Source organism: Canis lupus, chromosome 27, assembly GCF_003254725.2.
Source record: "Canis lupus dingo isolate Sandy chromosome 27, ASM325472v2, whole genome shotgun sequence".
NCBI lineage: Eukaryota > Metazoa > Chordata > Mammalia > Carnivora > Canidae > Canis > Canis lupus.
In genome coordinates, this window is record NC_064269.1 from 10277581 (window position 1) to 10292775 (window position 15195).

Genomic DNA, 15195 nt, shown 5'->3' on the forward strand with positions numbered 1-15195 from the left:
ATTTTGTGGGGACACTGTTCAATCTACTCCATTTACATTTGTAAATAAGCAAGTATCCCCTGTCTAAATGTAATAATTCTACCTACAATAGTGGGTTATTCCATCAATATAGGATCAAAGAACCCAGGAGAAGTCATTTACTTAAGATAAAGATTATTTTTTATAAATATCCCTTCCAATGGTGTTTTCCAAATCTCTTGCATCCTGACTCCAGCCTTGCACAGCACTGGGTCTTTATTTTGCTTCTCTTTGTGGAAGTATATATCAGGCCTCCAAATGGCAAGGTGTTGCCTGTTATTGAAGCTTCCATTCCAAAATGTAAAACCATCGTTTTCAGGAAGCTCTTCTGTGTCAGACACTTCCAAGTGCTGGCCTTACGGTGATGAAAAACACAAAGCCCCTGCTCTCATGGAGATTAATCTATGAGTATTTAGATGGTAAACACAAAATTTATCATGATAGAATTTTAGACGATGAGATGTTTTATGAAGAAAGTAGGTAGAATTACAGAATCAAAAAAATATATGGGTCAAAATTTTAGAAAGAGTGGCCAAGATGAGCTTCTTTCATGGGACATTTGGACAGAATAATTAGGCTAGCTCTTGCTGTCACAACTTTCTATCTATTGCCTCCATTGTATCTTTGCGAGGGGTGCTAAATAGTACATGTACTGCATTCAACATTTTCATCCTACAATTATAACCATAGTTCTTGATGTCAAAGGGTATTCTGGTCATTGCATTGCCAGCCAGCCACAGATTGATACATCCGTGGTGTAGTCATTCGCAGTTACTGCACCCTAGTCTAGGAAGCACAGACAGGAAATAAACAGACAAAAATTCCAGGGCCATGTAGATCTGCTAAGACGGGGCTTGCATTCCAGCAATGGACTTGCAAACAGAAAACTTAGGTTTGATCCCCAGTTCTAACCCACACTCCTCCCTTACCTTTAGCCAATCACTTTATGGTTCTAGGCCTCAATTTCCAAATCTATAAAGTAGGGAAATAGAACCAGACAATCTCCAAATGCCCTTCTGACAGAAGCGTTCTATTGTTTTAGGGTAGGCAACAACCCGACTTACCATAGCTAAGGAAATAGGTTCAAAGTGATTCCAAGTTGGGCAACCTCAATATCCCTGGAATCATGAGCAGAAAACAATAGCAGGGATCCTAGACCCTGGAGTTTGCAGTTAGATGGGTAGTATCATTTCTAGAAGATGACACTATTGATTCTGAAGCAGATGTCCCAGAGACAATTGGAAATATGGAGGAGAGATCCAGCTTCAGGAGATACTGAGCTGCCAGAGCACAACAGGGGATTCAATGGCTTCACGAAAAATTGGACTAATACATGTGAAACACTTAGAAGAGGGCCTGACACAGAGCCAACCTCAGTAAATCAGGCTCTTGTTATTATTGGTTTGTCCCAGAAGAACTGGATTAGAAAGCCTAGGGTAAAACAACGACACAGACATGGCAAGACTTGGATAAGAAAGCAGCTACTTGGTAAGGCATGCTGGTACCCGCTGCATACTCCAAGCCAGTCCCCACCCACCAAAGGTGCTAATGCCAATCTCTAGCTTGGGCAATTAAGTGGATGATGATAAATTTCGATGAGATAAGAAATATAGAAATATAAGTCTGTGTGCAGGCTTTGAAGGACAGTAACACTTTGGATGCAGACAATAAATTTGAGAGATCCAGGTAAAGATGGTAGAAATTTCCTTAACGGTACATAGCTGTAACTATAGATCTAGAAGTTAGGCAAGAAGTTAGAGCTGAAATAACAGATGTGCCAGTCACAGCATCCATGATGAGTCAGTGTTTCTGAAGTGTGGTCTCCAGACCATCTGTGTTACAGTAAACTAAGGTGGGTGTTAAGAGCAAATTTCAGAATCCACTCACTGAATCAGAATCTCCTGCAGTGGAAATTAGTAGCCTCCATTTTAATAAGCTCCTGAGTGATAACTACACACATGTAGGTCAGAGAAACACGGGTAGAGGGAACTTTTGATGTTATGACTCTACAGATAACGTTGTGTGAGACGCACATAGGAGAAAAGGCTGGGGAAGCCCTGTTGATATGGCCCTGGGGTACTTGGTATCCAGTCACTTCATACCACTTACTCGGTAGGGTTCAACCTAGACTTCACATTAGGATAATCTGATGCTTGGGGCCCATCCCAGGCCAAGGAAATTGGTATCTCAAAGAGGGAATGAGGTAGGCCCTTTCCCTCCAGAATCCCAAATAGCTGCCCTACACCAAAGCTTCCAAACAGAGTGGGGAGGCAGGGAGGCAGTTTGGTCTGTGGATTATTTTCTCTGACTCTCTCACTACTTTAATACTTTAACTTAGTTGTGAATATTTTGAAACCAGTACATTTCACATTTTTAAAAAATTCAACTTGTCACTTCTTATGAAAATTTGAAGAACTGGCCTTGGTAGGCCTACATTCTTGAATGGCAAATGGCTCCTCCAACAAGGCCTTTTGCAGATCTCTAGGTTACCCACCAGGCCACAGCCTCTAATGCACACTATCATGGGGCTTTATTGTCTCGGCTTCCCTCACACCCACCCTGCATCCCAGTCTCCACACCAGCCTCTCTTGTCACGGATCCTGTTACAGAACAAAAATCCAACTGGAGTAAATCTGAAGATCTAATTGGCTTTATCAAGCAATTCGAGAATTAGATAGCATTCCATCTGCAGGTAGAAGGGAGTTCCCAGGAGTTATACAAAATGGAAGGTTTTTATAGGAAGGAGGGCAGGGCAAGTTATTAGCAAAAGAAAAGCATTATTCCAGGCAAGGTCACCTTCCCTTGGTAGTAAAGACAGGGGGTTTTCCTGAGTGTATTAGCTCCTCTTCCTTTGGAGGAGGAGGATGGAGAGGGCCTATATGACACATTACCCCATTGGTGCTGACCAGAAAATTCCTAACCAACCACCGAAGACCATATTTCAGGGAGAGGCTGAAAACTACAATCAGGTTAAGTATTAAGCCCCAATTTGGTGGCTCAGCCTGGTAAAAGTGGCTGGCTCCATCGTGGGCCTGTAGTTTTTTTCTTAACAATCCCAAAGTCCCCCTCAGCATGGCACATAGTTTGGGGAAACCATGTGAAACAGACCCCAGTTTGTCTGCTGGTTTTATCCTGTGATTCTTAGAGCCGTGGTGACCAGTATCTCAGGGCATATGGAGAGAACTGGTGCAGCTGCCTGGAGCAGCACTCAGCTCTGTCAACGTGACATCTAGCACTGACACTGACACTTCTGCATTCCATCTACATTCTTCAACCACATCTCAGCCGGACACCAGGGTTCCCCAGAATGATCTCCAGCAAGCTCCTCACACCTCAGTGAAATCGCCCTTTTTCTGGGAGGGAGCAGCACAGGCTTGTTTAACCAGAATGTTTCCCTAGGTCTGTGGAGGGCTGGATTCTAAATGTGAATTTGATGGACTTTATTGATGAGAGGAATTTGAAAAGCTTGTTCCTCCCTGTAAGAATGAACTCCCTCACGTCTGTTCTGTTTCCCCTATATCCACAAACCTTAGCTAATGGGCTGATCACTATTTCTGAAAAATCAATGCTAGACTTTTGCATCTATTTCTTAGCATTTTAGTGCTCTGAGAATGTGTATATTAATGTAAGTAATTTGTTACTTAAAACAACAAAGCTGGCACAGAATGTTTCTTATCTGCAATAACAGGAAAACAACTGAAAATTAGCATTTCAATTGATTTGGAAGGTACTCCAATTAACTCACTATGGGCATACAAAAAAAATGTTTTTTGACTCACATAATTTTTTTGATATAGTTTTCAGCCTTACCTAAAAGAATGCGGCTATCCTTTTCTGATCATCTTTTTTTAAAAATTATTTTCAAATTATTTTTAAAGATTTTATTTATTTATTCCTGAAAGACACACAAAGAGAAGCAGAGATACAGGCAGAGGGAGAAGCAGGCTCCATGCAGGGAGAAGCAAGCTCGACTCAATCCAGGGTCTCCAGGAGCAGGCCCTGGGCCAAAGGCAGTGCTAAACCGCTGAGCCACCCAGGCTGCCCCTTTTCTGATCATCTTATCTTTTACCTTGAGTAGATGCGTAGTGTAATGGAAAGAAGGTAGTTTTAAGAGTCTGGGTACAAATCCTGCTTTGCTACACACTCTGAGACAGATAACCTCATCTGAAATACTTGGTTGATGATATATACCTTCTGGAGCACCGTGAGGATTAAATGAAATAGTTTAAGTATTATATCTGATATATCCTGACACATCTATTTCCTTCTTAATATATCTTTAACTTTCATTCCAGTGAATACCAGTGCTAGTGAAAGACCCCACATTTTTACAATAAAATCCCTATACTTTTTCAGTCTTTTAATAGAAAAATGTCATCACACCCTCTGGTTCCATGACTTTTACTCAGGATCTCTTAAAAATATTATGTGGATTCAGTTTGTAGAATAGGTCTAACAATAGGTCTAACATTATCAGAATTACTGCTATTAAGTAGAATTTTCTGTAGAGAAAAAGTATTTTTGAATTTCCATGAATTGGCGCTTCAAGCAATATTTCATTCATCCTTTCAACAATCATTTGCCCTCTATCAAAGGAATAGCTAGGAGAACATCATCCTTGATTATCCTATAGAGAAAAAGACAGTTAAACATACCATCATCATACTACAGTATAGAAACTAAAGAATAAGTATTTTTATGAGGACACAGAGTACTGAACCACAAGTTTTGTCTAGAGATATGGAAGGATTCACAAGAGTAACATGTAATATAACAAGATTACTATGAAAATAAATTTTACCACTTGTTTTAGTGGCATTTTACTTGTATATCACTTTATATTAATTTGTGATCTGCTCTGTTGAACCCACAGGTTTCTTTGTGTATGAATCCCTTGTTCCAAAATCGGTGTACTACCTTTAAGTGAGATACATGTAGAGAACTTAAAAAAAATTTCCTTAATTCTAAACTATCATGATAACCTATAATTTTTTCCTAAAATATTTGTGAAACATAATGGGAAAAGTTAAAGGGCTTCTTAGACGTACAACAGTCATAAATACTGAGCTACAGCTACCTATAAAACTATTAACATTAATTTTGTCCCATCATTGACCCATGTTACATCATTACAGAAAAAGCGCTAATCATGAATTTATTTAAGTCTGCAAAACAGAAGTTTTATTAATCCTTGAGAGTTTTTCTGCAAGATTTAACAGCAAGAATGTATACAATGGAATATTACTCAGCCATTAGAAACGACAAATACCCACCATTTGCTTCGATGTGGATAGAACTGTAGGGTATTATGCTGAGTGAAATAAGTCAACGGAGAAGGACAAACATTACATGGTCTCGCTCTTTTGGGGAATATAAAAAATAACAAAAGGGAATAAAGGGGAAAGGAGAGAAAATGAGTAGGAAATATCAGTGAGGGTGACGGAACATGAGAGACACCTAACTCTGGGAAAGGAACAAGGGGTGGTGGAAAGGGAGGGGGTAGGGGGACGGGGTGACTGGGTGACGGGCACTGAGTGGGGCACTTGATGGGATGAGCACTAGATGTTATGCTATATATTGGCAAATTGAACTCCAATAGAAAAATATACAAAAAAAAAAAAAGATTTAACAGCAAGAAAAGGAAAATCTCAGGGGACCTGGCTGGCTTAGTCATTAGAGCCTGAGACTCTTGATCTTAGGGTTGTGAGTTTGAGCCCCACATTGGGGGCAAAGATTACTGAAGTGAAAAATCTTTAAAAAAAAGGGGGGGGGACACCTGGGTTGCTCAGTGATGGGAGAACTGCCTTGGGCTCAGGGCATGATCCCCCATCCCAGGATCTAATCCTGCATCAGGCTCCCCACAGGGAGCCTTCTTCTCCGGCTGCCTATGTCTCTGCCTCTCTCTCTGTGTGTATCTCATGAAGAAAGAAAAGAAAAGAAAAGAAAAGAAAAGAAAAGAGAAAGAAAGAAAGAAAGAAAGAAAGAAAGAAAGAAAGAAAGAGAAAGAAAGAAAGAAAGAAAGAAAGAAAGAAAGAAAGAAAGAAAGAAAGAAAGAAAGAAAGAAAGAGAGAAAAACCTTATTTAGATATGGGTGTTGGGTGGTTATCTGGGCTCACACAAAGCTAAGTATTTTCCTGAAGCTGGTGTTTCATAGAAGCCAACCCACATTTGTGCTTTAGCAAATATACACATAAGCAACAGGGACTGAATTTTGGGTGCCCATAGAGAAGTTCAAAATACTGAATATCAATTTCATACCCAGAAGAGGCTACATCTCCTCAAGTTTATAAAAATGCATTGAAGTCCATCAGCTTTGACTTCTTTATAGTTGTGCCCATGAAAAAGATAATCAGAAGCATAGGCCTACATCCATATGGCCACACCCACATCTAGCTCACCCTATGTGGTGCTCTATGCTCTTATGGCTGACACTCTAGGAATGTGCAAAATAAAATAAAATACCATAAAAATTTGTCTTTCTAGAAGGGGTCCAAATCCCTCCATTTCCCCACTTAAGAAACGCAATGATTTAATAATTCAGGAACCTTGAAAATTATCTCATTTGAAGTATAAAGAAAAGGGGGCACCTGGGTGGCTCAGTGGTTGAGCATTTGCCTTTGGTTCAGGTCGTGATCCCAGGGTCCTGGGATTGAGTCCCACATCGGGCTCCCCATAGGGCATCTGCCTCTCCCTCTGCCTATGTCTCTGTCTCTCTCTGTGTCTCTCATGAATAAATAAAATCTTTAAAAAAAAAAAGAATTAAAATGGGAATCAAGAAAGGTGAGTTTTTGTCAGCCCTGCCACTGCCAATCTGTATCATCTTTGATGCGTTCACTAATCCCTGTAACTTCAGGGCTCTAATGCGATACTGTAAACTTCAGGAGATCCACGCATTTGTGGTTATAAAACTATATTCAAGATTTTATGACTTCCCGTTGGGCACCTAAGTCTCACTGAATGTACCTCTGTGTATTTTAACTAAGGCACAACATTTCTTCATGTGAAAAATAACATTATTGAACACACACAAAAATAAGTCTATTTAATCTCTAAAATTTTATGGTTCTAAATAGTTTATATCAAGTAGTAATGAATGCAAATTTTATTCATTTTGTGCCTTTGTACTTTTTATAGAGAGACAAGTTTGGTGAAGACTTAACTCATTTGTCTCTGTGCGTTCGAGACAAATTTGTCTTATATTTTTGAGTGAGCAGGGCTCTTTCTCCTGCTCTCTTATGATTATGAAGACAATACAGTGGGTGAGATGTATGAAATTGCATCTCTGCAGAATAAAGAATGCTTGCTTCATATTTTTCTACAGCAATGTCTTGATTCCATTTGGAAAATACACCTTTAATTACATGCTGGTGAGAACTAGAGAGCTAGAACATCTGAAAATTACACAGTGGATAATCATAGGTTTTCTTTTTCTATTTTTTTCTTCTTCTAATTTTATTTTACCATATTTATTCAACAGCCTTTATCTGGGAAATATAAGCTTAGATCTTTTCCATATAGGAAAAGACCACAAAATGATTAGGATGGCATTACAACTCTTTCTAGAATTCAGCATCAGCCTATAAAGTTCCGTGCTGTAATGATGCATATTTCAGTTTAACCACCCAGTCATGACTATGGTAATTAAGAAAATCAATGCTCTTGGGTCAGACTCCCCTTCTGAAATATCATAAGGGGAATGCAATACTAATCTGAGAAACAAGATAGGGAAGTTCATCTTACAGAGCCTACCACCAATCAAGCTTTAGAATCGAAAATCATAAAAACCTGCAATAAATTGACTCAGCAACAGCCAGAGCCCCCTCCCCCCCACTCTCTCTTTTCTTTTTTCTTTAGCAAAACTAAGGAACAAGAAAGCAAATAAAAGCTTGGCACAGACTGTGTCTACACCATTCCATAGAAAGCGATTTATTAGGTCAACAATCAAACTACGTGTTCAACAAGCTCTTCTCCTCCCACGTAGTTAGTGACTCAATCCGTACATGTGACCTCATGTTGCCTCTCTCCAAACAATTCCATGTCTGGCTTCGTGTTAACCCTGTGTTCTCAATTTATGCAGCACATCACAGAGAGTTATGGAAACCCTGTCAGCTTTGCTAGAGTGATGTGATGCTGAGAGTTATTTCCAGTTGAGAGCACAAATGACAAGGAAGGAAAAAGAAAGTGATGGAAATAAATAATAGGTGGAGAGGTGTTATGAAGATATGCAGCTTCTTTAAAATATTATGGACATACAAACTCCTGTAATCTCTATTTCTCACTCCATTAAAAGAGATATCAAAATTTGAACTGAGACCCTAAGAAGGATATTAAAATGTTAAGATTTAGGAAAACAGGTACAAAATTAAAAAGTAAGAGAAGAAAGCTACAGTGGGTGGGTAAGGAAGTAGAAGTGCAGATCACTTGTAAATTAGAAAACAAACGTTTGTTTAAAAGTTTATTTTCCAACAAATCAAATGAAAATAATTGTTAGCACTTACTTTTATGTACTTAAAAAAAGATTTTAAATACATTTATTAAAAATAATAATAATAAAATTTTAAAAATACTATATAAAAATGTAAAAAAAAAAGATTTTAGTGATTTGAGAGAGAGGTGAGACCACATGAGCAGGGGTTTGAGGGCAGAGGAAAAAGCAGACTTCCCTGCTAAGCAGGGAGCCTGACATGGGGCTTAATCCCAGGACCCTGATATCTTGATCTGAGCCCAAGGCAGACACTTAACCATCTGAGCCACCCAGGCGTCTCCTTTTATGTACTTTCTATTCCCCATAGGAAATTTTATTCACGTAAACACTTAGAACCAATCATACAGGATGCCTGGGTGGCTCAGAGGTTGGCCATCTGCCTTTGGCTCAGGGTGTGATCCCACGGTCCTGGGATGGAGTCCCACATCATGCTTTCTGCAGGGAGACTGCTTCTGCCTCTGCCTGTGTCTCTGCCTCTCTCTCTCTGTCTCTCATGAATAGATAAATACAATCTTAAAAAAAAAAAAACAATCATACATACATGGATAAAAGTGAGAATCTATTTGTATAGCTTTATCTTCAAGTTTGAGAGTGCATTAGAAAAAAAATCTCCACATCCTTTTTTTTTTCCCAGTAACATAGTGAGGGTGCACTTAAGATTCTACAAACTCATCAGAGAGGCATCCTTGAAAAGAGAAACCTTTGTCCCAATATTTTCAGGCCACTAAGTAAGTGCAAGTATATACCTGTTCTATAGCTAAGTACACATTTTCAAGCAAGATAAGTCCAAAGCAGATGTAGAGTCTTCTTGCAATCCTGTTTTTCAAAATAGCACCATCACTCACGAGATAAACTAAGTGGCTCTAAATTTAGTTCATGAAACTAATCTCTCTGAAGAATAAAATTCTTATGCTTGCATTAATGCAGCTGATAGAAGTAAACTTTATGCTAGTGGGGAATAAAAAACTAATTCACAGTCTCAGCCTGAGCTTAGAAAAAAAAATTGTATTTTTATTTATTCTGCATTGCCACCGAGTGGAATAGACCAATGTGAACAACTGAGTCCCTTCAAAGAAGAGTGACCCTTCAGAAATACTTTATGACAATTGTGCTGATATGTTAACATAATTTATAGTCTGAAAAATAAAAAGTGGCTTTTTAATTTTTATTATTTTTTTAAATTTTATTTATTTATTCATGAGAGACAGAGAGAGGCAGAGACATAGGCAGAGGGAGAAGCAGGTTCCATGGAGGGAGCCCGATGTGGGACTCGATTGCAGGACCGCAGGATCACGACCTGGGCTGAAGGTAGACACTCAACCACTGAGGCACCCAGCATCCCAAAGTGGTTTAAAAAAAAAGCCAAAAGAATGATATAGTTCCTTGTAAGTCGACTCTAAAATATTTAAATAGTTTTCACTGCTTTCAGAAGTAGTGGAAGACTTTCTTAGTTGCTATCTAAATTTATAAAAATCCTAAGCTCATTCCAGTATTCCAGCCATTTAAAGCCATAAATTCAAATTTTCCTTTTGTCAAGTCAAGACACCAAATGGAAATACATAAATGTATGCTTTCTTCGAAATCATACACAAGGAGAATCTCCTAACTCCTCATTCTTCTCCCAAGGAGAATCTTTGTATTCAGCCATTACACCTCTAAACATAACTCTTACAAGCAGTAATATATTCCCTAACCGGCTTGTTATCTTTTCAGATGAGGTCAATGCCTTTGATTGAGATCCGGGAAGATTACTTTTCCAAGAGTAGATGAAAAGGCACATTTTCTGCCCAAAGTGTTTTTCCTAACAATTGAAAATTATAAGAATTTTTCTTCAAGCCCATCATTTATTCTTATTAAAAAGGAGCACATAAGAACCAGTACTTATATTCCTTTAAATGTGGGCTTTTGAAAGATCCTTTATCTGCTCAGATGCTGCAGAATCCAGAATCCAATATGTTCCTCAACGGCTGAACGAGCTAGGGCAGGAGGACATTTCCATGTTCTTTCATAGCTCCTACTCTCCAAATAACTTCAATTTATTCTAAGCTCATCATGGACTTTGGGTGGCCTGAAATTTTAATTATACCATTTTGCATAAAACTAATCTATATCAGATGTCAGAGGAAATAATGCTAGCAAGCATCACACCATAATTTGAATCTCAGGTAGTTTATTTTCAGTAACCTTGACAACATTAATGTAGCACTCTAAAGAATATGTAGTCCGTGATGGAGAAGTTACTTTTTTAAAAAGGTAATAATCAAAGTGCAGTTAATTTCAGAGGCCTAAGAAATTTGGCAGATTCTGCTTAAATCAGATCACTGAAGGGAAACACTGGCATCTGATGGCAAAGTTTTTTTTCTTTCCTTGCAAGTAGTTTCCATATCCAGGGTTTACCAAAACCCCTGCTCTCTCAACTGCTCTTTTATCTCAACCATCTCTATAGAGTTTTAGGCTGGTAAAGGTAGTGGACAGGAGATGAGTATAAATAAAGGCAAAGGAGTGTGGGGTGGGGAGGAGTGGGGTGACATGGAGCACGATGGAGCAGAACAGACACCATGGGCCTCTGTCCTTCCCAGCCTTCCCAGTCCAACAGCATTTTGTCTACCTCTCCTTCCCTCCAAGCTGACCACCACAGATAACTGCTCAAATGTACCTGAAATGGTAGCCCCAGGCTTTGAGCAAACAGTCCCTGATGGCTTGCACACAAAATCAGTTATTTTTTTAATTGTTTTTTTTTCTTTTTGTTTAATGAGAGACACACAGAGAGATGCAGGGACACAGGCAGAGGGAGAAGCAGGCTCCCTGTGCAGAGCCTGATGGGGGAACTCGATCCCAGGACCCCGGGATCACAACCTGACCCAAAGGCAGATGCTCAACCATTGAGCCACCCAGGTGCCCCTAAAACATCCTTATGACACAAAAACATCCTGTAGTCGTAGAATGTCTCTTCGATGCCCAAGAAAAGGTGAAGCAAAGAGATGTTTCATGTAGGCTTGCTGAAATGTGACACATTAGAATCCGAAGCCATAAATTTGGGAAAGCACCACACACATTCAGGTGCCAAACAAAATCCACAGACAGCTTTATCCTCACTTTCTCTCCTGCTGCCCTCTTGCCTTCAGACATAAGCAGTTATGGGGCCCTTGATTTATCACTGTCCTGTGTGCTTGAGACACCGAGGCCAGGGACTGACAGTGCCGTGCTGCTGCCTGGGTGCAAGTGTGGCCGGCAGACACCTACACCACCAGCGCGGGTGGGAAGGCCCTTTGCTTTACCACCGCTGCAGCGATTTTCACAGCCTTTTACTGTTTATGGCTCTGGGCTCTTCACCTCGTCTGCTACCTGACACCTCGACTCCAAACAAGTGACCTACTTTTACACTAATGATCTGCTGGAGCCGTTTCCTGGCATTTTATAGCCGGGCTGCCTGATTTGAAAACATGCCTTCGTGCATCCTCATAACATCTCTTCCCGTGTCTTCAGCAGTTTTGCTCTGCTTCGGTTCCTCAGACAGTGGAAGCTTGGGTATTCTGGTATCAGAAATGATAGACCTCCTTGGACTCCCTCATTGTCCCACACCACCAGGCATCAGACTTAAAATTATTAATCATTCAGGCATTGGCAATTTACAAATTGCCAATTAAAGCATTAAAGATCCCAACAATATAATAGTCACTATTAATTTAACATCTTCTAGGAGCTAGCCACTCTATATAATTATTGTTAAAGACCCAAAACACTGCAGTATTATTGCCCTCATTTGACAGACTGAGGAAACTGATACTTCCAGAAGGACTAAGAAATATTTCCAGGATGATATCCAAAGGGCAAGTGACAGGGCAAGATTCAAACCCAGAACTGTTTTGACCCTAAATACCAAGGTTGCACACACCTCGTGTTGATAATGCAGCCAAGTGGCCTTGGTCAGTCATTCACACCTAACCCAGGAGCTGAAGGACTCAATAAATATTTGACAAGTCCATGAATGAACACCTTGCTGTGAATTAGTTTACCAGATTGGTTTCCAGTTACCTGCAAGTGGTCTGAACGAGTGAGAGCCTGGACAAGTGAGTTGTGGTAGGAGGAAGAAAAGGTGCCTTCCAGAAAGGAGGGCCCAGCACCAGCAGGATGGGGTGAGACACCATCCAGAGATGCCAGAGAAAAATCACGGAACAACTATAACGTTAGAAGGATGGCAGTGAGAGGAACTGAAAGAGACAACCCAGTGGAGATACAAAAGTACGCACAATAGGTCTGGGCTAATAGGGTTGCTTCAAGACGCCCCTCCTGCTACCATCCTTTCTTTACCCTTTTACCGTCTTGCATTCAGCATCACATAGGGAGGCAGTCATGGGAGAGAGTTAAAACCTGGAGCTTTTCCCTCTGGGAAATACAGCCTCCCACACACACAGGCAGACTTTAAATTCTTAAGAATGTAATTTGCCTCACCTTGAGCTGTATTTTTCTCATTAACATTACCCATTATCTCAAGTGTACTTCAACTCCAGACTTGAGCTACAGAACAGAAAGATCTGTATCCTTTTGCACACTTACTCTAGCCCCATAATAAACATCTGAGATGTGTTACAACAAAAAGAATATACCTGAGAATCCACTGGGGATCTCTCCCCTCTGCTCCACTTTACCGTTGATAAACTACAGTTACAAGGAAAGTATCAGGGCACTGACCATGGTGGTGCGAGGAAGGAAAGAAGGAAGAAAGGAAGGAAGGAAGGAAGGAAGGAAGGAAGGAAGGAAGGAAGGAAGGAAGGAAGGAAGGAAGGAAGGAAGGAAAGGAGAAAAGTAGGAAGGGACAGAGGCAGGGAAGGAGGAAAAACAATCTTTCAAAACAAAGAGAATCATGGTTAGAGTGGATAGGAGTTTACCAAATCTACAGCCAGGGAAAGTGAGCTGTGATTTAACCGGGCCTGTGCTATCCTGAAGAATGATTCAGGAGAAAACAATAGCCAATGAGTGAGGGCTTTGGAATGAACTTCTTTGGTCGAAGTGAAATGAACCCTGACAAGAGAAACAGGATGTTGAGACCCAAGCGGGCTGGCCATACCATATGGCTTAAGCGTGAAGACCTAAGCTGTGAGGTTATTTCAGAGAAAAGAAAAAAAGTGAGAGAGATGGATCAGGATGTGAATGTTAAAAAGGAAAACCAGTTCAGAAAACCTGAATGAAAGAGCCCCTGCCATCATCGGAAGGCTGGTAAGGGTATACTATGAGGGCAAGTGGGATGGACACTTGAGTCAGTGCCTTCCCAGCAGAGGAATTCTATAGTGAAGCCAAATGGAATTGGATCTGGGACCCCATAGTGACAGACTCGATCGACTTTTTCTTAAGGAGAGACTCCAGTGTAGTCATAGGATCAAAGTCAACTGGCTTAATAAGATTGATCAGAAGTGCCAAGTGCAAGGGCAAGTGATGGGCTGGGAGGTAGAAATGAATTTGAGTAACTTGTGACACCTTTGCCAATCTAATAATTGAATAGCCCAAAAGTAAGAATTTGCTCCTTCTCTCATTGGTATATCTTCACTTTCCACTTACTATAATAAATCCAGGGTGCGCATCACTGGTATTAAAATGTAACTTTGCGGGCAGCCTGGGTGGCTCGATGGTTTGGCGCTGCCTTCAGCCCAGGGCGTGATCCTGGAGACCTGGGATCAAGTCCCGCATCAGGCTCCCTGCATGGAGCCTGCTTCTTCCTCTGCCTGTGTCTGTGTCTCTGCCTCTCTCTCTCTCTCTCTCTCTGTGTGTGTGTCTCTCATGAATAAATAAAATAAAATTTTAAAATCCTTGAAAAAAAATAAAATGTGACTTTGCCACTGTCTATCTTGTTATGCACAGGAAACGTATAATATCAACTTACTGTCATTTCACCTTTAAACCTACATGTGTCCAAATTATCAGTAATTGCTATCCAAAATTCAAGAACCAAATGAATTTGGAGAACACATCTCTCATTTTACAAACCTGCTATCCAAGCTCTCTCTCTCTCTCTCCTAAAGAACTGTGTAATAAGGAGTATTTATACATAACAGTTTTGGTGAGTGAAATGTCTCTCTTATGAAATATATTTGGCTGTTAGTAGCAGAGACTGGAAATAATAGTGGCTTAAATAGGATGGAAGTTTTTTTTTCTTGAACGGAAAGCAAGCCTGGAGGTAGGCCTGCCATGTCTGGGATAGGAGAGCCACAGTCAACACAGACCAAGGTTCCTTCCTGTCTCTTTTTTTCCACTATCCTGTAGCTTTTACCATCAAGGCTGGCTGAGGGCCAAGACAACAGCCGGAACTCCAACCATCGTAACTTCATTCTAATAGAAAAACAGGAGTCTCCTCAGCAGCTCTGTGGCCTGGCATAAGGAGCCTTTCAGAAGAATCACCCAAAAACTTTTCCATCTCATTGGCTAGAACTTAATTACATGGCAACACCTAGCTGAAAGGGAGGGAGAAATGTAAAGTTTTATTTGGGCACCTTGTCACAGCAAATAAAATGTTTTCTTGTTAAGAAATGAGAGTCTTGTGTAGTGCCTGTCCGTCTCAACAAAAGCTTTATTTAAGCATTATTGAATACATATGATCGAATATAATTATTTTAATGACTTTTGAATAATCTCTTTTCTGGGATTCATTGTACTATTGTTCCCATGACACAAAATGTAAGAAGAGGGGATCCCTGGGT

The 15195-nt window shown here is 40.3% G+C and overlaps 1 protein-coding gene across 1 annotated transcript in view; it reads right to left on the reverse strand.

Moving 5' to 3' along the window:
* The window catches only part of TMEM117 (transmembrane protein 117), a 498555-nt gene that overhangs the window by 471033 nt on the left and 12327 nt on the right, over nucleotides 1-15195 (reverse strand). The window lies entirely within an intron of this gene.